The 24,811-nt window shown below is 41.2% G+C and overlaps 1 protein-coding gene across 5 annotated transcripts in view; it reads right to left on the bottom strand.

Annotated features, from left to right (window-relative positions):
• CLOCK (clock circadian regulator) overlaps window positions 1–20,235 on the bottom strand; it is a 125,167-nt gene extending 104,932 nt beyond the window's left edge. For 2 of the 5 annotated variants that reach the window (XM_030922289.1, XM_010362918.2), the window contains exon 1: window positions 19,638–20,235. The gene's annotated coding sequence lies outside the window, so the exon portion shown is untranslated. Of the gene's footprint in view, window positions 1–19,343; window positions 19,415–19,637 lie in introns of those variants that run through there. The other 3 variants (XM_030922284.1, XM_030922287.1, XM_030922299.1) reach the window with 3 other exon arrangements.
• Between the last annotated feature and the right edge of the window lie 4,576 nt (window positions 20,236–24,811).

Here is a 24,811-nt window from a genome sequence, read left to right as displayed (position 1 = left end):
CAATCTTAACATCTCTAACACTGGGACAACCACATATCATGATGTAATATGTAGTAACAGTACTACTTACAGAATATTCTTGTTAAGAGTCAAACTAGAATTTATGAACCTTTAGATCATACATTCTCAACAGCAGTAATGTCACATTCAAGAAGGCAAAGAAATCTTAAAACAGTAAATTAAGACAGTTTCTCATCCTCCAAATCACACTACTGTGTCTGCCCCCAGGTCTGGGGAAGAGGTGCAGTGTCGACAATACGGAAAAAAAAAAGTTCTAGGCTGGGAGCGGTGGCTCACGCCTGTAATCCCAGCACTTTGGGAGGCCGAGGTGGGCGGATCATGAGGTCAGGAGATCGAGATCATCCTGGCTAACACGGTGAAACCCCGTCTCTACTAAAAATACGAAAAATTAGCCAGGCAAGGTGGTGGGCGCCTGTAGTCCCAGCTACTTGGGATACTGAGGCAGGAGAATGGCATGAACTCGGGAAGCGGACCTTGCAGTGAGCCAAGATGGGGCCACTGCACTCCAACCTGGGCAACAGAGCGAGACTCTGTATCAAAAAAAAAAAAGTAATAAGTAAAATGACATCAAAAGGACTAAGAAAACGCAGAACGTGAAACATTATAAAGAAAAATAGACCCAGTTCCTTCAACATGGAGGGTAAAAAGACTTGGGAGTCTTTACTGTGGTAATCATTTTTAGAAATATACTTTAAAATATTAACAGATAAATAATATGTGGAATATACTTGAAACTAATATTAGAAGAGGGTAAGGAGATTAAGGTATAGATGAAACGAGAGGTGTTGAGTAAATAAATCACTAAAAGTAGGTGATGGGTATATAGGAGTTTATTTTTCTATTCTATATGCTGTTGTATATGTTTAAAACATCCTGTAAAAACAAAAGCAGGTTTGGGGCAGGTTTTACTTTCTTAGGATATTAGAGAGAACAAAACTATACAACACATAGCTTGCCCAAACATTTTCTATCAAAGGTGATCTACAAACTGATGTCATTCCTCTCCCAAATAATACCTTTTTTAAAAAAAGATTCAATCATTATATAGGCATGACTGAAAAAGAGAAAACAGAATTTTTAAAAGACTAAAAAAACATAACTGGCAGGTATATACCTGATTCAAATAAAGCAACAAAAAGGCATTTTTGAAAAAATCTGAATATGAACCAGGTGTTTTATGATATTAAGGAAGTATTAATTTTGTTAGGTGTGGTAATGATACTGAGATTATGAAAGAAAATATCAGCTGGGTGTGGTGGCTCACACCTGTAATCCCGGCACTTTGGGAGGCGAGGTGGGTGGATCACCTAAGGTCAGGAGTTTGAGACCAGCCTGACCAACAGAGTGAAACCCTGTCTCTACTAAAAATACAAAATTAGCAGGTCTGGTGGTGCATACCTGTAAATCCTAGCTACTTGGGAGGCTGAGGCAGGAGAATCACTTGAACCCAGGAGACAGAGGCTGCAGTGAGCCAAGATCACGCCACTGCACTCCAGCCTGGGAAACAAGAGCAAAACTCCATTTCAAAAAAAATAATAATAATTAATTAAACATATTGAAGTATTTAGGGGTGAAATGACTATTTCTTTCGCCCCCGCCCCCGACTGCCTTATTTTAAAGAAACTTGGGGAGTGAATGAGATGATGATGATGATGATGATGATGATGATGATGATGATAAACCCTCATGTTTGCCGCCTCCGCCATGCAGAAAGTCTGTACAGATGAGCACATAAAAACAAAAAAGAATAAATCTGTAAGACAATGAAAAGAACGGAGAGAAAGTGTTTACAATAGATTTCTGGAGAACAGAAAGGAGACCCAAGTGTGTTAAGTTTAAACAGACCTAAGTGAAGCAGAGCCCAAAATCTACACATGAAAGGACTACAGTGAAGGTCGAAGTCAATCTTTCAGAGATTCTAGGCTCAGTGTTAGTAGGTAAAGAGGCTGAAAACAAGAGAAAGCTTCACCTGTTCTTTCTCCCTATCCCCTCAAAGACTAAGCAAGGGCCAATGTTACCTGTAGGTACAAAAAGTGAAATACTCTTTTTTTTTCTAAAGACAGTTAACAAACTGAACAGAAAGAAACTAGGTCTTCTGGTGTGAATATTAGTATCTGCAGAGTCCATTTCTATATGGCAGTTGGAAAGCTCCTACGCCTAAAAACAGGTTCCCTGATCTTTTGCCCTAAACCTAACTTGCCAGCAAACAAGAGATGCTCCAACTACGTACAAAGAGTTGCCAAACAGTCTTCTCATTCCAAGATGGCAATTAGAAAACAAGTCCACCACTACAATACAGGAAACCAACAGCAGCACCTAATATAATCAAGACAGTCCTTTAGCAAGAACCATGAACTAACAATAAGGATCCCCAGACATACAGGAAGAAACAACAGCTAGAAAAAGACCAAGATAGACATTATCTATTTTTTTAGATTTTAAGAGAGACAGTCTTACTTTGTTGCCCAGGCAGGAGTGCAGAGGCACAATCATAGCTCACTGCAGCCTCGAACTCCTGAGCTCAAGTGATCTTCCAGTCTCAGCCTCCCAAGCAGCTAGGACTACAGACATGCATGACCATGCTCAACTCATATTTTAATTTTCTTGCAGAGATGGGGTCTCATGGCCGGGCGCGGTGGCTCAATCCCAGCACTTTGGGAGGCCGAGACGGGCGGATCACGAGGTCAGGAGTTCGAGACCATCCTGGCTAACACGGTGAAACCCTGTCTCTACTAAAAAATACAAAAAGCTAGCCGGGTGAGGTGGCTGGCGCCTGTAGTCCCAGCTACTCGGGAGGCTGAGGCAGGAGAATGGCGTAAACCCGGGAGGCGGAGCTTACAGTCAGCTGAGATCCGGCCACTGCACTCCAGCCTGGGCGACAGAGCGAGACTCCGTCTCAAAAAAAAAAAAAAAGAGATGGGGTCTCATTATGTTGCCTAGGCTAGTCTCAAACTCCCAGCTTCAAGCAATCCTCCCACCTTAGACTAAGAAGTATTACCAAGGAAATAGTAAAAGAACATTTTCCATAACTGAAGGGAGACACTTGCATTTCAACTGAAAGGACCTACTGAGTCCAGCAAAGAATGACAAAAACAATTCATATCTAAACACATAATTATAAAATTCCACAACTACAAAGGACAAAGATACTAAAGCTTGTCTTTGCGAGTGAGGGAAAGGATCATTTAGAAAGTAGCAAGACGGAGTAGCATCAGACATCTTACAATCTTGATGCTCAACAGAATAGACCAGAAACCTCTAAGTTGTAAGAGAAAATTAATTTGAATGTAAATTTCTACACCCAGCCAAACTATCAAGCAATTATGACCCAGGCCAAAGCTATTTTCAGACATGCAAGAATTCACAGTATTACAATGTAAGTACTCTGTATACTGAAGTTAATTTAAAAAACATCCAAAGCAGGATGTGGTGGCTCATGCCTATAATCCCAGCACTTCGGGAGGCCGAGGAGGGTAGATCACTGGAGGTCAGGCGTTTAAGACCAACCTGGCCAACATGGTGAAACCCTGTCTCTATTAAAAGTACAAAAATTAGCAAGACATGGTGGCAAACGCCAGTAATCCCAGCTACTGGGGAGGTTGAAGCAGGAGAATCGGCTGAACCCAGGAGGTGGAGGCTGCAGTGAGCCAAGATTGTGCCCCTGCACTCCCGCCTGGGAAAAAGAGTAAGACTCCATCACAAAAAAAAAAAAAAAGTAAATACGTTCCAGCTAAAAAGGAGGAATGCCATAAAAGAGGAAGATGTAGCACCTAAAACAGTAAATCCAACCAGAAATGAGGTCATGGAATATCTCAGAATGACATATATACAGCAGCTTACAACCTGTCAAGACTGAAAAAGGAAGTATGAGGGCTCTAAGGGTGATATCTCCAGGAAAAGGGATTCCACCTAACAGTTAACAGATATTATGATCCAAGCAGGAAAAACATCTGAGAATATGATAAAGGTATATATTTCTCTATCAAGAAAAAAAGACAATTACAAACTGTGGGAGGAAAAGATGAACAAAAAGTCATCTAGATACAAAGCAATCTAGTGGCATGATTTTGAAAAACTGATGAAGTACAAGAAGAAATAAATAAATATTTTATTTCTTGAGTTCCACTAGTATTACGACTTTAGACCACAGAAAAGAAAAATCACCCTAGCACAATAATTAAGTAAAGTGTAAGTGAGCTAAATCCTCATCTTTCTTAGTAATGAGTCAATAGATATAATTTGAAGTTGGTAAATCAAGAAATAAAAGCAGATCTCAACAACAACGACAACAGCCTAAGAGGCTCTACTGGAGAATTCTACCAATCATTTAAAAGAATTAACCAGGCCGGGCGTGGTGGCTCACATCTGTAATCCCAGCACTTTGGGAGGCTGAGAAGGGTGGATCACGAGGTTAAGAAATCCAGATCATCCTGGCCAACATGGCGAAACGCCATCTCTACTAAAACTACAATTAGCTGGGCATGGTGGTGCGCGCCTGTAGTCCCAGCTACTCAGGAAGCTGAGGCAGGAGAATCGCTTGAACCCAGGAGGTAGAGACTGCAGTGAGTCGAGATCTCGCCACTGCATTCCAGCCTGGTGACAGAGCAAGACTTCGTCTCAAAAAAAAAAAAAAAAAAAAAGAAAAAAAAAAAGGAATTAACCCAATCCTCCTCAAACTCTTCCAAAGAACTAAAACAGGAGGGAACATTTCCAAACTCATTCTAAAAGGCCACCATTACCCTGATACCAAAACCAAAGACACCACAAGAAAAGAAAACCACAGTAATAACCATAATGAATACTGATTTTTTAAATCTTAAACCAAATTCAACAGCACATTAAAAGGATTATATACCATGACCAAGTGGGATTTATACCAGAAATTCAAGGATGGTTCAACCCACAAAAATCAATTAGGGTAATACACCACATTAATAGAACGAAGCACAAAAACCACACGATTCCAATTGATGAACCAAAGCATTTGACAAGATTGAACACCCTTTCATGATAAAAACACTAAATAAATGAAGAATAGAAGGAAACTACCTCAACATAATAAACACCATATATGAATACCCCACAGCTAACATCCTATTCAATGGTAAAAGACTGATCACTTCTTCCAGGATTAGGAGCAAGTCAAGAATGCCCACTCTCATCACTTCTATTTAACACAGTACCAGAAGTCCTAGATAGAGCAATTAGGCAAGAAGAATAAATAACAGGCACTCAAATAAGAAAGGAAATTACTTCTGTATACAGATGACATGATTTATATGCAGAAAGCCCTAAAGAAGAATCCACAAAAAAACTGTTAGCACTAATACATGATTTCAGCAAAGTTTCAGGATCCAAAATCAATACACAAAAATCAGTTGTGTTTCTATACACTAAAAATGACCAACTGGAAAAGAAAATTAAAAAAAAAAAATCCCAATTTACTATAGTATCAAAAGAGGAAAGGCCAAGCATGGTGGCTCAAACCTGTAATCCTAGCACTTTGGGAGGCCAAGGTGGGAGGACTGCTTAAAGCCAGGAATTTGAGATCTTATGCCTATAAGAAAAATCAAAAAATTAGGCAAGCATGGAAGCATATACTTTTAGCCCCAGTTACTTGGGAGGCTGAGGCAGGAGGATCACTTGAGCCCAAGAGTTCAAGGTCACAGTGGGCCATGATTGTGCCACTGCACTCCAGCCTAGGTGACAGAGACCCTATCTCTTTAAAGAAAGAAAAGGGGTTGGGGGGGGTGGGAGGGTAGAGTGGATAAAATACTCAGGAATAAACTTAACCAAGGAGATAAAAGACTTGCACTCTGAAAACTACAAAACGTTGCTAAAAGAAATCAAAGAGAGAATACAAATAAATGGAAAAACATTCCATGTTTTAACAGTAATTAAACATTACTGTTAAAATGTCCATACTACCTAAAGCAATCTAAAGATTCAATGTAATCCCTGTCAAATTCTCAACGACATTTTTTTTGCAGAAACAGAAACAAAACCATCATAAAATTCACACAGAATCTCAAGGGACCCCCAAGTAGTCAAACCAATCTTGAAAAACAACCAAAAATTTGGAGGCCTCATACTTTCTTATTTCAAAACACACTACAAAGCAACAGTAATCAAGACAGTATGGTACTGACATAAAGACAGAGCTACAGACCAATGGAACAGAACAGAAATATACCCTTGCACATACCACCAAATGACTTGCGACAAGGGTGCCAAGACTACCCAATGGAGAAAAAAACAGTCTCTACAACAAACAGTGTTGGGAAAACTGAATATCCGCATGCCAAAGAATGAACACAATATACCTCTCCAAAATGTGAGAAGCCAAAATGTGATGTTATTAATTTTTTTACGATGACCTAAAAGTTTTGATCTCCAAATATTTTTTCCAACACTTTTTAATTAAGTATTTTAGATACATATTAGAATATTTTTCTGCCTAGAAAGTAATTTAAATCATTTCACTGACTAAAGATTTTTGTGATTGTTCATAAATCCATTAAAAAGTGCTTGTTTAAGGCCAGGCATGGTGGCTCATGCCTCTGTAATCCCAGCACTTTGTGGGAGGCCAAGGCAGGTGGATCACCTGATGTCAAGAGTTTGAGGCCAGCTTGGCCAACATGGTGAAACCCTGTCTCTACTAACAACACAAAAATTAGCCAGGCGTTGTGGCACACGCCTGTAATCCCAGCTACTCGGGAGGCTGAGGCAGGAGAACAGCTTCAACCTGAGAGGCACAGGTTGCAGTAATCCCAAATCACACCACTACACTCCAGCCTGGGCAATAGAGTGAGACTCCATCTTAAAAAAATAAAACAAAAACAAAGTGCTTGTTTAAGATGTAGGAGAGTGGATACTTGTTTACTAAATTCAAGACACATTACAAAACTTTTGCTTTTCAGTAAACTCTCGATGTTTTCCTTTTTCCGTGTGTCGTAAAACATTTATAAAGAACCCAGTAAGTAATAAAATGTTTTGTACATTTGTTTGCCATTTAATCTAGGTTGTACTACCTTATGATTACCAGCACAGAAATAATTAATAACTACAGTTGTAATATGCAGTGAGTCAAGTGGAGCATCAATGGAACAATACCAAACTTGAAACGAGTGCTTATTCTACTCTCAACTATCACCAAGCCAATCCTCAAACTCTTCCAAAGAACTATATGCGAGAGAACATTTTCAAACTCATTCTAAAAGGCCAGAATTATCCTGATATCAAAACCAAAGATATCACAAAAAAGAAAGCTACAGCAATAAACCTAATGAATACTGATTTTTTTACTCTTAAAAAAAAAAAAATACTCGCAAACCAAATTCAACAGCACACAGTCTATGTGCTGCCATACTGCAGTATCTAATACTCCTGGATATTTTTATTATAGCAGCCAAAACTAAAATATCCATTTTATCCTTACATGCTAATAGACTCTAATCCTGACGCCTTGATTAGGTTTTCTCCACAGTATAAATACCCATCTAGCATATATTTAACTCACGAGTTTCTCATCTGGTTTCCTCAGTTAGAACATAAGCTCCCTGAAGCAGGGCTTTGTTCCCCAGCAAATAGAACAGTACCTGGCACTGAGGAGATGCTCAATATACACCTGTTGAATGAACAAGATAAAGACCACCATTAAAGGTATACTAAAAGACTCTAAAGCACTACTGAGAAAAATGAAAGGCCTAAATGAATGGAGAGGTATATTGTGTTCAAGGATCAAAGGACTCAATGTTGCTATCAATTTTCTTTAAATTAATCTATAGAGTAAATACAACCCTAAACAAACTCTCAGCAGCCTTTTCTGTATAAAGTGACAATTTTTTTTTTTTTTTTTTTTTTTTTTTTTGGACACAGTCTTGCTCTATCATCCAGGCTGGAGTCCAGCAGCAGTCAATGGCTCACTGCAGCCTCAACCTCCTGGGCTCAAGCAATCCTCCCATCTCAGCTCCTGGGTAGCTGGGATCACAAGCACATGCCACCATGTCTGGCTATTCTTTTTCAATTTTTTTGGAGAGCCAAAGGCCTCGCTATATTGCCACTACACTCCAACCTGGTCAATACAGCAAGACCCCGTATCAGTATAAAAAAATTTTTTTTTTTGCTTCTTGATTGTGGTGGTTACAAGAATGTTTAGGTTTGTCAAAACTCAATCTGCATACTTAAATTGGGCAGATTTTAACATATATACATTACACTCCAATACAAATCAATTTTAAAAAACATACTACATCAAACAAAATACCTCAAGAACATGACATAAAACAGCTCATAAATATTGAGTATTCTGCACACCTTTAAAAAATAATAGGGGCCAGGTAAAGTGGCTCATGTCTGTAATCCTAGTACTTTGGAAGGTCAAAGCAGGAGGATCACTTGAGCCAGGAGTTCAAGACCAGCCTGGGCAACAAAGTCAGATCCTATCTCTGCAAAAATAAATGACAATAATAGTAATAATAATAGGAAATTGTCTGCACTTAGGTTAAATGAACTAGTTTGAAGCAGGCCAATACTCTTGCTAAGAACAACTTAAAAAGCTAAATAAATTATGAAGCATGGGAAAGAAGGAGGTCTAAAATTACAGTGATGAGGAGAATCTTTTTTTTTTTTTTTTGAGATGGAGTCTTGCTCTGTCGCCCAGGCTGGAGTGCAGTGGTGTGATCTTGGCTCACTGCAACCTCCAGCTCAGAGATGGGGAGAATATTTTAAGGGTATTTAGATGACCAGCATCTGTCTTTTCCCTGGGAGTATTTCCTAATTATTGCTTGGGCTAGAGGCTGAAAACTGAGGCCTGACCTGTGTAAAATATTGTTGCTGAGGAACACAGAAGCCAGGACAGCTTTTGGTGTTCCACAGGGCAGAAATAACAAAACTAGGAGACTAATTCTCATAAAAAGTTTCATGCAAGGACCTCAAGCTTAAGGGTGGTATCTCCCCTCAGCATATTTGCTGAATTTTAAAACCGTGCAGGGTAAAAGGCTACAAAGTTAACTAAAAAACTTTAAAAAGCAAAGTGAAATTTCCCACCTTTGGCATTGCTAAAGGGACAAGACCAACAGGCTTTGAAATGAAAGCCTTAGAAGATAACACCTGAAAAAATAAGGAAAAATAAGGATAACAAACTATTAAAATAGCAACCCAGCCTCCACATCATTTAAGATGATGGGCTCCTGATACGGGTTGGATGTTTGTCCCCTCAAAACTTCATGATGAAATGTAAATGTAATTCCCAATGTTGGAAGAGGGACCCGGTAGGAGGCAACCGGATCATGGGGGCAAATCTCTCAAGAATGGCTTAGTACCATCTCCTCAGTAATAAGTGAGTTCACACAAGATCTGGTTGTTGAAAAGTCTGGGACCTGCCCCACCTTGCTCTCTTGCTCCCACTCTTGCCCTGTGATGTACCTGCTCTCCCTTCACTTTCAGCCATGACTAGAAGCTTACTAAGCCTCACTATAAGGAGATGCCAGCACCATGCTTCCTATATACCTTGGAGAACCATAAGCCAATTAAACTTATTTTCTTTATAGATTACCCAGTCTCAGGTATTCTTTTATAGTAATGCAAACAGACTAATACAGCTCCCTAACCTATCTGCATAGAACTTCCCCTTCCCCCACCCCTCTCCCAACCCGGCAAAAAGTACCATTACCTGGTAATGCTTGCTTAATTTTTTTACTACATAATGCCTGGCATTCAATCAAAAATTATGAGACATAAACAAAACAATCAACAGACTTAACCTAATTGACATTTGTAAAATACTCCACCTAACAACAAAACACACATTCTTTTCAACTGCACATGAAGAACCCTTACCATGACAGAATATACTCTAGGCCATGAAATAAATCCAAATAAATTTAAATTTATCTCATCACAATGGAATTAAATTAAAAATAACAATGATCTCGGGAAAATCCTCAAATATCTGAAAAATATATAACACACTTATAAACAAACTATAGACCCAATAAGACATCAGAAAAGAAATTATAAAGTATTCTGAATGGAATGAAAATGGAAACATAATATATCAAAACCGGAAACAGCCAGGAGTGGTGGCTCACATCACAGCACTCCAGGAGGCCAAGGAAAGAGGACTGCTTGAACTCAGATCAAGACCAACATGGGCAACACAGTGACATCCTTGTCTTCAGAAAAAAATTTAATAAACTGTGGCCAGGTATGGTGGCTTACACCTGTAATCCCAGCACTTTGGGAGGCTAAGGCAAGTGGATTGCCTGACCTTAGGAGTTCAAGACCAGTCTGGGCAACATACTGAAACCCTATTTCTACAAAAAATACAAAAATTAGCCAGGCATGGTGGCACACGCCTGTAGTCCCAGCACTTAGGAGACTGTGGTGGGAGGATCTCTTGAGCCCGAGAGGTCAATGCTGTGGTGAGCCGTGACTGTGCCACTGCACTCAAGCCTGGGCAACAGAGTAAGACCCAGTCTCAAAAAAAATAAAATAAAAATAAAAAATTAGCCAGGCATGGTGGCACACGCCTGCAGTCCATGAGTGATCAATGAGCCCGAGTGATCAAGGCTGCAATGGGCCATGATTATGCCACTGCACTGCCTGAGCAGTAGTGAGACCTTGTCTCAAAAAACAAATAAATAAATTATAAACAATTAAAGGGAAGTTTATAGCATGCTTACAACAGAAAAGAAAAAAGGTCACAAATCAATGACCTCAGCTTCTATCTTAAGAAACTAGAAAAAGAAAGCAAATTAAACCCAAAATAAGCTGAGGAAAGGAAATCAAGACCAAGGCAGAAATAAGAAAACTACAGGCAGTCAAACTAAAAGTTAACTTTTCAAGAACCTCAATAAAATTAGTAAACTTCTAGCCAGACTAATCAGAGAAAAGGGGAGCAGACACAAATTACTAGTATTTGGAATGATACTAAATCTCTACAGGTTATACAGATATTAGACTCATTACACTTTCTACAGATAGTGAAAGAACAGTAATAGACTATTATAAGCAACTTTTTGCCAATAAATGCAACAAGTTAAATGAAATGGATAAGTTCCTTGGAGAACTTACCAGGCATGTGAAGAGACAGAACAATACAACCATATGACCAATAACCAACAGAAAAACAAACAAGATAAACAGACCAATAGATGATGCCGGTATTGGAAAAGACAAGCATTTAAATAACTATAATTAGTATGTTCAAGAGAACTGGAGTCTGTTACAAGTCTATAAAATAAGATCAAAGGAATACTCTATAACTCAAAACCACAATGTAAAATTAAGAATACAAAAGATTAGTTTTGCCAAAAAGAGAAGATAGTTTTGGCATACTGGAAGGCAGGTCAATAGAAAATATCCAAACAGAGAAAAAAAAAATTTTCAACATGTGGAACATGATAATTACTTTTAATATATGTGTAATTAGCATCTAAAAAGAAAAAAAGGGGCAGAATATACGAAAAGGTGATAACAGAACTTTCCAAAACTAAAAGGCATCCAGCTACAGATTCAAAAAACTCTCTAAACATAAAGCGACAAAGAAAACCACATCTGAACACATCATAGTCGAAGTGCTTTAAAAGTAAGACAGATAGTCTTAAAAGTAGCCAAAGAAAAATAAAAGACACATTATCCTCAGCAAGAATATAGCTAATACATTGCCTTCGATAAGACTGGTAGCTGACTTCAACAAAAAGAAAGGAAGACAGAAAGCAACCAAACATTCTTGAATGTGTTGAAAGAAAATAACTACCAACTTAGAACTTTATAGCCAATGAAAACACACTTCAGGCCAGCCACGGTGACTCATGCCTGTAATCCTAGCACTTTGGGAGGCCAAGGTGGGCAGATCACTTGAGGCCATGAGTTTAGAGACCTGCGTGGCCAACACTGCGAAATCCTATCTCTACTAAAAATACAAAAAAATTTAGCTGGGCATGGTAGTACACACCTATAATCCCAGCTACTCAAGAGGCTGTGGCATGAGAATCATTTGAACCTAGGAGGCAGAAGCTGCAGTGAGCTTAGATCAGCCACTGCACTCCAGCCTAGGCAACAGAACGAGACTGTATCAAACAAAACAAAACACTTCAAAAAAGGTGAAACTGTCGTGCATGGTGGCTCACACCTATAACCCCAGCACTTTGGGAGGCCAAGGTGGGAGGATCTCTTAAGCCCAGGAGTTCAAGAACAGATTGGGCAACACGACAAGACCCTTTCCCTACAAAAAAATTTAAAAATTAGCTGGGCATGGTGATATGCCCCTGTGGTTCCAGCTACTGAGGAGGCTGAGGTGGAAGGATTGCCTGAGCCCAAAAGGTTGAGGCTACATTGAGCCATGTTATTACCACTACACTCCAGCCTGGGTGACAGAATGAGACCTTGTCTCAAAAAAAAAAAAAAAAAAAAGGTGAAATTGAGATATTTTCAGAGAAACAAAAATAGAAAAAATCACTGATAGTAGGTAGGCCACTATCAAAATGCATAATATAGGGAAGTGACAGTATTATTACTCTAAAAATTGAAAACAACTTCAACGTCCAACAGAAAATTGATAACTATTACAGAGATGAGAATGTTACATACCTACTAAAAATAATCACATAGCAGAAAAATACTGACATGAAAGTATGTTGATGATTCACTGTTAACAGCTTGCACTACACTGGACTACATTATGAACCCGTAACATCATGTAAGTATACGTATACTTATGTAATGGCTAAATAAAATGCAGCAAGCAGATAGATAATCAAGAAGATTAACAACAGCCCTCTTGGTGGTAGGATCTCCAATGATACTGTTTTAATTTTTTTTTTTTTTTTTTGAGACTGAATCTTGATCTGTTGCACAGGCTGGAGTGCAATGGCGTGATCTCTGCTCACTGCAACCCCTCCCTCCTGGGTTCAAGTAATTCTCCTGTCTTAGCCTCCCAAGTAGCTGGGATTACAGGCACTTGTCACCATGCCCAGCTAATTTTTGTATTTTTAGTATAGATGGGGTTTCACCATGTTGGCCAGGCTGGTCTTGAGCTCCCGACGTCAAGTGATCCACCCACCTTGGCCTCCCAAAGTGCTGGGATTATAGGCGTGAGCCACTGCGCCCAGTCTAAAATTTAATCTATGCTTTCTTAGTGTTTCCCAAGTTTTCTACATTAGGGATGTGCTATTTTTATAACTGGGGGAAAGAGAGGAGGGGAGGGGAAGGGAGAGGAAGGGAGGGCAGGGGAAAGGAGGGTAGGGGAGGGGAAGAGAGGGAAGGGGACGGGAGGGGAGGGGAGCAGAGGGGAGGGGAGGGGGGAAGGGTCAAAGGCAACTTTTTACATTAAACTATATTTTAATACAAATGATAAGTTCTTAGCTAGGGATATGGTCTAACCTTTATTGGTATATCCCCCATTTGTGCTTTTTAACTTTTACTTTAATACAAAAACCTGCCAATACGAATCAACCTGTACTTTCACGTTCCACTATTTGGACCTTGAGAGCTTGTTCGAAGGTTCTAGCAGGGGAGCGCAGCTACTCATATACCCTTGACCCAAGACCGGTCCTCCTCTATTAGGGATGGTTATCCTCTTCGACCAAGCATGCAGCTTCAGGAGGGACACACATGGAGCAGTGAGGGAGGAAGGGGATGCCTGCCGAGTCAGCCAGATGAGCTGAATCAAACCTGGGGATCAATGAGGTAACATGTCACAGCCAGATAGCCCTCACATCTCCTTTTCCACTATTTGGGATGAGAATTAAAAATGTTAACTACCTGAATATGAACTCTTTGAAAAAGAAAATTAATATCCGTCATTATTAATGTAAAAAATGAAAATGTTTCTGAAAAATGAAAAGCAAATTGTATCTGAAACAGCATACTTTAAAACAAAGTAATTCATAAAATTTCATTTTTCACAAGTGATTTCTTTCTGTAGACTTCTAAGACTTAAAATTAGCAGAATTATATCTCTGAAATATCCAACTAAAGTAATAACTCAGAGTTGAGACTATGAGAATAAATTTAAATAATTTAAAAAATGGAAAAAAACAGGAATCTCTTTATCCACCTATTTAAGTTACACCTAATAGGGCTTTTAACTAACGGTTGTAAAGCAACCTGTAAATATAAATGCCATTATGTAATTATGGTCAATTAGTAATAATTATATTGCTGACACGAGTGTTCTATAAATAATTCATATAACTCCATCTAGAATTTTTGATTCAAAAAAGGAGAAAATGCAACAGCCATTGGTGTAACGCCTACAAAGAACTTAAAAAATATTTTACTTTATGCATCTGTAAAAAACTATAAGGAAACAGATAAACATCAAAAGGTTTAGCTACAGTGTAGAACTTTGACTTTTCCCCCACAGTGTTGTTTTATTAAAATAGTCACAGCAAATAAATACTTTGACACAGCACTAAAAGTAAAAATGTGGGGAAGAGGTGACATAAAATACATGCTTCAACACTGAGATAAGAGGAAACAATTTTCTTTTAATATTAACACTGGCTGACATATTTGGTGGCAGACAACAGTTAACTGATAGGATTTAATTTCCAAATTTTTCTAGCAATCTTGAAGTGATTACAGAGGCTGTATTATAATTATTAAATAAAACATCAAAGGGTTCTTTCCAGTGGGAAAGCTTTAAAAAAAAACTATTGAAATAGCTCTCAGTCTCACAGATACCTGCTAAAAGAATGTAACAACTCCTTACATTATCAAGAGCTAAGATCTGAGCTAAGTTTCCTTTCTTAACTAATTAAAAGGTTGAGATACATATTCTCCCTCAAAACCCCATGCCTCTCCCCCACCAAAAAACAAAAACAAAAACAAACAAAAAAACAGCCAGAAATAGGCTCACCCTTACAAATCTTGTACGTAATTTTCTTCTAAAATTTGTCATTTTCTACCTTGTGTTATAATGCCTATGCTTTTCAGCTGGGCACGGTGGCTCACCCCTATAATCCCAGCACTTTGGGAGGCCGAGGTGGGCGGATCACCTGAGGTCAGCAGGTCAAGGTCAGCCTGGCCAACACGGAGAAACATCATGTCTACTAAAAATACAAACATTAGCCGGGTGTGGTAGCAGGCACCTGTAATCCCAGCTACTCTCGGGAGGCTGAAGCAGGAGAATCGCTTGAACCCAGGAGGCAGAGGTTGCAGTGAGCTGAAATCATGACACTGCACTCCAGCACGGGTGACAGAGCAAGACTCTGTCTCAAATAATAATAATAATAATAATAACAATAGTCTATGCTGTTTTAACCATACTAGATTCCACCGAAGGCAGGGTCAATTATACTGCATCTTTCTAGGTATCTCCCATAGTAAACAGTCTTTATCAATACTCTGAACTTTTTGCAAACTCTATCAGCTAAAAAGAATTAAGGTTTGGTAATTCTTTGCAACCTGGTTTAAAACAAACAACCCTCTGGAACTATTAGAGAACCAGAGAGATGGATGGAGGAGAGAGTAGTGCATATTAGTTGTTTGCTGTCAGTTAAGCAAAAGCCAGACCAAAGAGCCTCTTCTCTCCTTTTCCCTTCAAAAGCTAAATTTTATCCAAGTCAGTAACAGTGTCCCTTAGCTAAGGAGAGTCTGCTTAGGTTCACTTCAGAGAAGCTCAAGAGGCTGGTGTAACCTAGGAGGCTTTCGTAGGAGTCTGCAAGCAAGTACAGAAGGAAAAACAAATCAAAGTTTAACCCATACGCTATTGTTCAAGTCAAAAGCCAAGGAAACCCCTAAAACTTGGACTCTGAAGAGTCCTATAAAATTCATGTAATCCAAGTACTTTTTGGGTTTTGTTTTGTTTAAAAAAGGGTGTCAACTCTGTCACCCAGGCTGCTCTTTTAGAACTCCTGGGTTCAAGTGATCCTCCCACCTCAGCCTCCCAATTAGCTGAAACTACGGTGCGCACCACCCCATCTGGCTATTTTTTTGAAAAAAATGTTGTAGCAAAGAGGTCACACTATGTTGTCCAGGCTGGTCCTGAACTCCTGGGCTCAAGCTATTCTCCCACCTCAGCCTCTCAAAGTTTACAGTAAATTCAATCTATACCAGATAAAACTTACATCAGTATAACCTCCCTGCAAACTCTGCAAATGCCTCCATAACAGTTGGCCCCTCACTAGTGAAAAGATGAGTATGACCTACAGTCTATATTACATGTTAAGCTTTCTCACAGGCTCCAAGTCATGTCCCTGTCCTGCAGGTAATAACAGAGCCCATACTAGAGGCAAAATGACAAAGCACATGATCATTCAAAATGATTCTGTTTTCAAGACTGAAAAGGACATATTTGCTAATGCATAGAAAAATATCTATAAGATCATATAGTGGTGCTAACAGTGACACCCTTCAGTCAAGGTATGAGTAGCTGGGCTACGCAGATTCCTCTGGGGAGGAATGTGAGCTAGAAGTGGATGTAAAGGGGTTGTCACTTTTTATATACACACTATTGTTTTAACTTTTGATGAGCGTCAATTTACTTCTGTAATTTTAAAAATAAGAGTCCCGGCTACTCAGGAGGCTGAGGCAGGAGAATCACTTGAACCTGGGAAGTGGAGGTTGCAGTGAACTGAGATTGTGCCACTGCACTCCGGCCTAGTGACAGAGTGAGACTCCGTATCAAAAAAAAGAAAAAAAAGAAATATAACTCAATTTTTTAAAAAGATTGAATAGACCCACATGGAATTCAAATGAAAAATAAGTGCCACTTTGCAGAAGTCTATCAGAAAAAACTACATATCAAACAGAAATAATACAAGTATCCTATCCTACAAAATAAAAAGGAATACTGGTAATATTGCAAAAATGCCCACAGTAACTGCAACCCATTACTCACTATTCACTATTTTGATTACACAATGTTAGTCACCAGGGGGAGTTTGAGGGTCCCCTCCTAAAATTATATCTCATCTAACAGCTGCCTGTGCAGTCTTAACCTCATTTAAAAAGTTTGCAACAATTCACAGTCCTAAAAAAAATGTTCATTTTGTACACTGTCTCTTTTTTCATGAGAAACAACCAGACACACACACACACACACACACACACACACACACCCCAATTTACATTTCACCAGGGTTCATGTTTGATTTCCTCAAAAGAAAGAAAAGCTTCCCAATCTGAAAAGCAAACTAACCTGGACAATCAAGTTTACTAGCACTTTAAGGGAATGTTCACATACTCCTCACAATTGTTTGTCATGAAACTTTGGGATTAAGTAAAATTTTATCCACCTATGACTCCTGAAAAAAAGAGGAGGGGAAAACACAAACTACACTCTGAAAGCAGCATAATCCAGCCATAATGCCAAATGTAAACAGTCATTATATATTTTAGCAAGGCAAAATATAACTAAACATCTTTAAAAGATAAATGCCTGTGACCTCCGCAATCTTAGAACTTAAAGTGTAAATAGTCATAAAATATATCCCAAACATTCTTTTTAGTTGATTTTCCTAAAAAATATTAAAAGCAATCATATTGAAAATGACTCAGATCACCATAAATTAGGCAACAAAGATCACATAAATTATTTGGGGGAGGAGGATTTTTGTTTAACCCAGTTTATGAGTCCACAATATACACAAAAATTTGAAAACATGAAGACATACACATAATACATCTCATTTCCCACCATTCCCTCAGACTATTTCTCACCCTCCTCTATTACTACTAGTTTTCTAAATCCTCCCAGAATTTCTTTATATAAAGAGCAAACATAAATTTGTATTATTATACCTCGCCCTTAAGACATAACACACTATTCACAATGTACTACTTAGATCTTGCTTTTTTCTTCATAACAAATTTTTGTGATCTTTCCATGTTAGTACGCAGAAAGCTTCCCTATTCTTTTTTCATAACTGATTATGCCTAGCTTTAGAACATTTTCAGTCTGCTTTCTCCAGTCTAACCTTTTTTTTACTTCTTTTTATTATTATTATACTTTAAGTTCTAGGGTACATGTGCACAACGTGCAGGTTTACTACATATGTATACATGTGCCATGTCGGTGTGCTGCACCCATTAACTCATCATTTACATTAGGTATTTCTCCTAATGCTACAGGCTAACCTTTTAAGACATTCTGTTCAGCCAACTACTTAACACTGGAATTAATTTCCTTCCCCCAAGATTTGAAAACCAACCAGATTTGCGATGTCCCCAAGGGATACGTTTCAGAGAAAGCAACTCATTATCTAAATTACATCCTTTTAAGAACGTTTATTTTCAAACAGGTAGAGGGGAATATTGCACAATTTTCTCCTCTAATCGCTTAAAGCTACAAATCAGAATGCAATCTTCAAAGTAAAATTACCTTTCATTTGGGGGATTCAGCGTTATAGTCAAATCAACGACTGTAAAAGTTTCTTGGGCTTTTCTTCCACTGCAATTTTTTTTTAAATTGTTTAAAGAAGACTAGAAAGCCTTAAAGTCTAATAGCATGGCATTCTAATAGCAGGAAACCACAACCCGATTTGATCTTTCATCTGCCAGGTCAGAGACTGAGGCTTTTATCTTGCAGAATTAGGCTCACCTACCGTCAACAAGAGGACTTCTACAAAGCGACAAACACTTTCAAAGAATATAAACTCCGCGGCGCTGCGTGTAGGAAATTACACTCCAAGGGCCAGAGCCAACTCCAGAAAACCCAGCTTCACTGGCGAAAAGCAATCTACAAACGCCAGCGGGGGTGATGGGGAACGGGAAGCGCGGGTGGAGGAAAGAAGAGAACCCGCGCGCGGTCGCCGGAGTCAGACACTAAGAGCCGCGCGCTGCCCAGGGACGGAACCCCGGAACCACGACCACTTACGGAACCAGCCCGCGGGCGGCAACGGCGGCCGCTCGGACTGCGGACCGCAGCACGCGGGCCGGGCGCCGGGAGGGTGGGGGTTCCCCGGAGGAGCTGGCCGCCCCGGCGCCCCATTGGGCGCTGCTCCAAACGTGCCCGAGTGGTGACAGGAATAAAGTGGGTCACAAGGCCTAGCGGGTCCCCAGCGAAAGCGCTCTCGGCACCCAGTCCCCGGCTTTCCCTGGCTCCCAGTTGCTGGAATCAGCAGCAGCTCCGGGCGCCCTCAAGCCACCCGGCCCCGCCGTGCACCCCATTCCCGCCCCTGCCCCGCAGGTAACCCCAGCTGCCCCAGAGGGCCTCTCAGGCAGGGCGGGCCTCCGCCCCAAGTCCAGGGAAAAGACACACTAGAACAAGACGCCAAACTTGGGCTTCAGCTCCCGCCTTCCCCACCCTTGGCCGCCGCCCCCCGGCCCCACACAGACCGCCCCCCGCTCCCTCCCCTTCCCCGCGCCCTCACCGTGTGGCTTGCGGCGGCTCCGGCTTCTTCCCTCCCCCACCCAGGTCTCCCGCTGCGGTGACTTGGAACCACTACTCTACCCGTGTCCAGGAGGCGCCGCGGCTCCCACCTCCAGCAGCACCTGGGGCTGTGAGTGGCGCCCCCCACCCACCCCCCCAAAAATTCGCCGCTACTGTGGCCAGCTCCTCCTCCCCCTCCCTTCCCCTCCTCCACCGACCGGGAGCGCGCATGCGCCGCCGACGAAGCCAACCGGCGGACGGCAGGCCCTGGGCCCACCGGGCGGGCGCCACTCACCGGGAGCGCTCACGGCGGCGGCCAGATTTCCTTCGCGCTCTCGCTCTCCGGGGTTTCCTTTTTTAAAACGGCAGCCGCAAGCCGAGTCAGTGATTGCGCCCCCTCCCGGCGCATGCGTCGTCAGCCACCCCGCGGGCTCCGACGGCCGGCGGAGGCTCTGCGCTCGCCCCTCCCCTCACTCTCCCTTTCCCCGGCGCGGCTCGGTGCGCATGCGACTTGCCCAGTTAGGCAGCACGGAGCCGCGCCAGGGATCCCGGACGCCCGAAAAGACTCCCGCTCCCTTGGGCCGAAACCTGGCTCTGCAGGCGCCCAGTTCCCTGCCCCGGCCGGGAAGGGCGCCGGTTACTAGAAAGCCGGGGAGGCGGGGCCTGGTCGGGTGGAGGGCGCGGCCGGCCGGCGGAGCGCTAGCCTTAGGTCCTGGAGGCTCTTTGGCTTTCCCCCCGTATGCCGGGGGCGAGGAGGAGGAGGAGGAAGAGCTTCCTGCCGGATGAGGGATCCGGAGGCCAGAAAGGGAACCCGCTCTCCCTTCCAAACCAAAACACTGCAGACGCCAGGTTAGATTTTTCGGGTGTTGGCAGGAGACTTTTTCCCCCAGTGGCATCACTCGCGTTTCTTCTGGTGCTGGGAGAGAAGAGTTGAAGAGGCGCCTGGACCGCCAGTGACATCCTCTTCCATCTGGAGGAGCGAGGCTTGGGTTGCTTCTTATTGGTGGGTGGGTCTGGGGAGACAGGGCATGCGCCCTGGGCCGGAGGAGGGAAGCGAAAGGACGTCGGGATTTATTTGCTCATTTGGAGATTTTTTCCCCCGGCCTTTTATAAAAACCAAGTGACAGTATGATGGAAGATGGGGAATGAAGCATCAGAAATAAACCAGGACCCTAATTTGCATGGATTTCCTCGTTGCAACAACGTGTAACTACTACGTATCTTGGGGAAATGACTTCCCTTGATGCGTTAAGGCACTCTTGGTCCACAGGGGAAAGCACATTTCAGTGCTTCTACTGGAGAAGAGATCTTTACAATCTTAATTCCTAGTAATTCCTATGTTTTAATGAATATCCTTTGGATTTGAAATAAAAAGCCATCTTCTTGTTTCAAAAAATACATTTTACTTTTTGGCTATAAAATCCTCCCTTTAAAGTAACATTCACCTCAGTAAACATTTTCAGTTCTTGCTGTATGCTCCGGGCAAAAGAACATCAAACTGAAGCACTTATTCAGATACTTGATCCTTCACCTAAGGATTTTTCTTTCAGGAGTGGGAAAACATGATTTGTTAATTGACCCCATCATATAGCAGAAGATATTTTGGTTGACATTTTTGCCTGTTCAGCATTCATTCCCTATTCTGATAATTTCCTTTGAAGAACTATCATTTATCCACTCTCAGTCCACATGATCTGAGCAGGACACGGGGGGAAAGCATATTTGAGTTTAATCCTCTGTTGCAAACTACAGTTCCTAAGAAAGGTTTTACCTCTTTACCAGTGGGCTTAAATCTGGGAGAATGGAAACCTGGAGCCATCTTTCCACACGTGAATTCTGAGAAAGAAAGCAACATGGAAAATAAGCAGATTTGAAGACAGAGGTTTGGCCTAAACACATGTTTGAGGCCCTGAAACAAATGTGGACTAGATTCCTCTGGAAATTTCATTAAACCAGTCAGTAAATTCTTGCATCTGTTTTATTGCTTAAACCAGTGAGAGGTTTTCTCTCACATGCAATCAAGAGTCCTGACTGACAAGAGGTAGGTAGGAAGACAGGAGGCAAAGTTAATAATACTGATAAGTTAGGTTGCAGCCAGACGAGAGGGTTTGAATGCTTTCCCTAGGATGGATTTTTGAATTTTATTCTAGAGACACTGATCCCTCCTTATAGTCCCCATCATCTAGAACATATTATCTTCAAAAATACCTTTGCCCTTTTTACTGATTTCATTGTCCTCTCAGTCACCAAGATCAAACCATGTCCATCTTTGACTCCTCTCTCTCTCATTGTATTTAATTATTTACCAAGATAATCCCCTGTTTTTCTGCTCAGTCCTCTCTCACTGCTTGAACATTTCCCATGGTTCAGTTTACAGCTTCTCCTTTCTCCCAGATTCTCTCCAAGAAAAACAAAATGTACTGGATATGTTTTTTTTGTTTCAAGACAGAGTCTTGCTCTATTGCTCATCTGGAGTACAGTGGCATGATCTCAGCTCACTGCAACCTCTGCCTCCCAGGTTCAAGCAATTCTTCTGCCTCAGACTTCCAAGTAGCTGTGATTACAGACTCCCACCACCACGCCCTGCTAATTTTTGTGTTTTTAGTAGAGATGGGGTGCCACAATGTTGGCCAGGCTGGTCTTGAACTCCTGGCCTCAAGTGATCCACCCGCCTCAGCCACCAAAAGTGCTGGGATTACAGGCGCAAGCCAGTGTACTGAGCCTGTATTGGATATTTCCAATAGCTTTTCCAACTTCCAGATCCCACATTTTCATAAAACAAAAATCCTGCCTCATAGTTTCATAGATCCTAAATTTATATTCCATAACCTTAAACATAATTTCAGATACTCTGTTCACTCTTTCTTGTGAACCTTGCTATTATTTAAACTGAGTATTTTCTTTTTTTTTTTTTTTTTTGAGACGGAGTCTTGCTCTGCCACCAAGGCTGGAGTGCAGTGGCCGGCTCTCAGCTCACTGCAAGCTCCGCCTCCCGGGTCCACGCCATTCTCCTGTCTCAGCCTCCCGAGTAGTTGGGACTACAGGCGCCCGCCTCGTCGCCCGGCTAGTTTTTTGTATTTTTTAGTAGAGACGGGGTTTCACCGTGTTAGCCAGGATGGTCTCGATCTCCTGACCTCGTGATCCGCCCGTCTCGGCCTCCCAAAGTGCTGGGATTACAGGCTTGAGCCACCGCGCCCGGCCTAAACTGAGTATTTTCTTAACTCCTCTGTCAACTGATTTCCCCCAGTTGGTAGGCAATGTATCATAGTGGTTAAGAGTACAGAATCAGGATCTAAACTGCCTGCATTTAAATCATAGCTTCACAACTAATATCTGCATGACTTCAAGCAAGTTATTTCTCTGTTAATTTCCTCATCTGTAAAATGGGATAATCACAATCCTATCTCATAGCATAACTGAGACTGTGTGTGTGTGTGTGTGTGTGTGTGTGTGTGTGTGTGTGTTTACTTTTATCTGGTACATAAGAAATCCCATAGAAATGTTGGCTATTCTTGTCAATGATGTTCCTTTTTGGGTAATTTTCATATCTCTTTTGCTCTAATTCTTGCCCTAACTCCTATGTCACTCTGTCAGTCACAAAGTCATATCTGCTCTTTCATAGTAACTCATCCATTCATTGACATTCCTAGTTTTACTACCATGCTTTAAGGTGAATTGGAGAACAGGAAGCTTTAAGATATGCTTAATACGGAATATAAGGTTAAGTATTTTTTTAAAGCTTGCATAGTTTATTCAGTTACTCATATTCTTTCTAATCCCTTTAAAATGGAACTACAAAATTCTGCCTCATACTTGAGGTAGTATTATAGACTTTGTGGTCAAAACTCTTGGCTTAAATTCTGACTAATGCTGAGAGATAGTGAGCAACTCAAGTAACTCCTCTGAGCTTCAGGTACTTATCTGTAAAGTTACAAGAATAGGCATTTCAGAGAACTGTGATGATCAAGGATAAACTGCTACATAAAGGTTAGATGGTCATCTTTAAAGGTTGTTAATCTTTACAATTTCTTGTTGGAACCCTAGGAATAGTTGAAATGACTCACAGATGTTTTAACTCCAGCCTTTAGTTCTCTCCTGGGCTCTATACACACATGTCCAGTTATCTACCTGATGTCTTTTCTTCTGTATCACAAATATCTTGGATGCTCCCTTCAATCTGTTCTCCACAGAGCAGCCAAATTATTTTGAAAATATAAATGAAGTCACGTTATTTTCTTCTAAAACCCCTTTTATCATTTCCCATTACATACAAATTCCTAATTATGGTCACAATAACCTGTTTGATCTGGCCCCTCCCTACCTCTCCAACCTCATGTCTTACCATTTTTTTCCTTTTCCTGTAACCCTCCAACTGAGAAACTGCCTTTCATTTCCTTGCTAATTTCTCTCTGCTCTCAGGCTTTCAGGCATGCTGTGCCCTTGACTGGACCCTTCCTACCTTTTCTCATGGCTGGCTCCTTCTCAATCATCACATCTCAAAGATCTAACTACCCTATTTAAGGAGGTCTCCTGCCAACATCCCACCTGCCCTCCCACCACCAATAATATGCAAAGTTATTCTCTTCTATTGTGTCCAGTTTCCCCCATAATACTTACAAGTTTAAATTATGTATATATTAGTTATATGTATATATTTGTTTTCTTATAAACTATTTTCTCTACCACCACAAGGTAAACTTCAGAAGGGCAAGAACCATGTTGTGTAGCATCCATTTCAATACCTGAGGTGAGCTAGGTACAGTAGCACATGCCTGTAGTTCCAGCTGAGCCGGGAGGATGGCTTGAGCCCAGAAGTTAAGGCAACATAGCAAGACCCCATCACTAAAATAAATTAATTAAAATTTAAAAATAAAAACCAGGTTGGGTGTGGTGGCTCACGCCTGTAATCCCAGGACTTTGGGAGGCCAAGGCAGGCAGATCACTTGAGGTCAGGAGTTTGATACCAGCCTGGCCAACATGGTGAAGCCCTGTCTCTACTAAAAATACAAAATAATTAGCCGGATGTGGTGGTGCATGTCTGTAGTCCTAGCCACCTGGGAAACTGAGGCAGGAAAATCACTCGAACCTGGGAGGCAGAGTCTGTAATGAGCCCAATTCGTGCTGCTGCACTCCAGCCTGGGTAACAGAGCAAGTCAGTCTCAAACAAACAAAACAAAACCACCAAGGCCTGAGGTGAATGAATGATTTAATGAGTGAATGAAATGCCAGAAAGAAGATTTTCAGGATCATCTTTATCCTAAATTATGACTGTAGGCAGATTATTGTCAAGGGGTAGCCTTAGTAATGTGCATGAAAGTGTGTCCGGAATTAATTCCTTCTGGTGGGTTCTTGGTCTCACTGAATTCAAGAATGAAGCCGCGGACCCTCGTGGTGAGTGTTACAGCTCTTAAAGATGGTGTGTCTGGAGTTTGTTCTTTCCGATGTTCAGATGTGTCCAGAGTTTCTTCC

The sequence above is a fragment of the Rhinopithecus roxellana genome, chromosome 2 (genome assembly GCF_007565055.1).
Source record: "Rhinopithecus roxellana isolate Shanxi Qingling chromosome 2, ASM756505v1, whole genome shotgun sequence".
Lineage (NCBI taxonomy): Eukaryota > Metazoa > Chordata > Mammalia > Primates > Cercopithecidae > Rhinopithecus > Rhinopithecus roxellana.
This window is presented reverse-complemented; position numbering and strand designations above follow the sequence as displayed.